Below are 1,330 nucleotides of genomic sequence, written 5' to 3'. Positions count from 1 at the left end.
CACTTCTAGATTGCAAAACCTCCTGTCTACTAATGACTCATGTATTTTTCTTTGAAAGCAGTATGGCTGTGTCTATGTGCTTGTTCTTTTTATCAAAACAGAATGAATCACAGATCATACTAGAGATATTAACCCTTGCATCCTTCTGTCACTTCAGTAACAAAAATAGCATTTTAACACATTGCCATTTTTGTAGGAAAAAAGCACTACTTGGTGTGCTGAAAAAAAATAAAGTTTTCAGACTGAAATTCATGGCACTTTTTGACAGCCAGAGGAAGTGGAATGATTTAATAGCATGCTAGTTCACTCTTTCAAAATCCTCAGTCTATTCATCTGTCATCTGGCCTCTAGAAGCCTGATGAAAAGAAAGCAGCTGAGCAGTTTCAGTGACACAGGTAAATCAAAGGAGGATTTTATTGCTATAGGGTTTTTTTTTTTGCAGTTGAGGGTCCTACCATATGAGGTTTTCCACATTTTCCAGAAGTAACTCTGAACCTTTGTAGTCCCCCATTAGTTTCTGTGGTTTAGGTTGTGTTGTATGTGAACTAATTTATTTGTGGTTCAGCTGGGGTTATCCAGAATTGTAGAAAAGGACATCTTTCCATTTGCTGGGCTGAAGTTAGGCATAATTTGTGAATGGGCCTTTTTTCCATGCGCCTGTTCTCCATTTTAAGAGACATAGGTCTTTCAAATGTGGAGTTGCAATGTCTCAGCAGTTGTGCATCTCTCTGTTGAATTTGCATAACAGAATAACAATAATAAGAGTTGCAAGGGACCTTGTTGGTCTTCTAGTCCAACTCTCTGCTCAAGCAGGAGACCCACCTATACCACTTCTGACAAGTGACTGTCCAGTCTTTTCTTGAAAACTTCCAGTGATGAAGCACCACAACTTCTGAAGGCAAGCTGTTCCATTGATTGATTGTTCTCGATGTCAGAAATTTTTTCCTTATTTCTAGGTTGAATCTCTCCTTGATCAGTTTCCATCCATTGTTTTTTGTCTGGTCTTTGGGTGCCTAAAAAATAGATTGTCACCCTCCTCTATGTGACAATCCCTCAAATACTATACTACTGCTGTAAGGCCACCTCTGATCCTTCTCTTCACTAGACTAGCCATGCCCAGTTCCTGCAACCATTCTTCATATGTTTTAGCCTCCAGTACCCTATTCATCTTTTTTGCTCTTCTCTGCACTCTTTCTAGTTTCAACATCTTTTTATAGTATGGTGACCAAAACTGGATGCAGTATTCCAGGTGTGGCCTTACTAAGGCTTTATAGCAGCGGTTCTCAACCTATGGGTCGCGACCCCATTTGGGGTCGATCGACCATTTCAC

Source organism: Protobothrops mucrosquamatus, unplaced genomic scaffold (assembly GCF_001527695.2).
Source record: "Protobothrops mucrosquamatus isolate PMUCROS unplaced genomic scaffold, P.Mucros_1.0 scaffold1711, whole genome shotgun sequence".
Lineage (NCBI taxonomy): Eukaryota > Metazoa > Chordata > Lepidosauria > Squamata > Viperidae > Protobothrops > Protobothrops mucrosquamatus.
Note: the sequence above shows the minus strand (reverse complement) of the source record.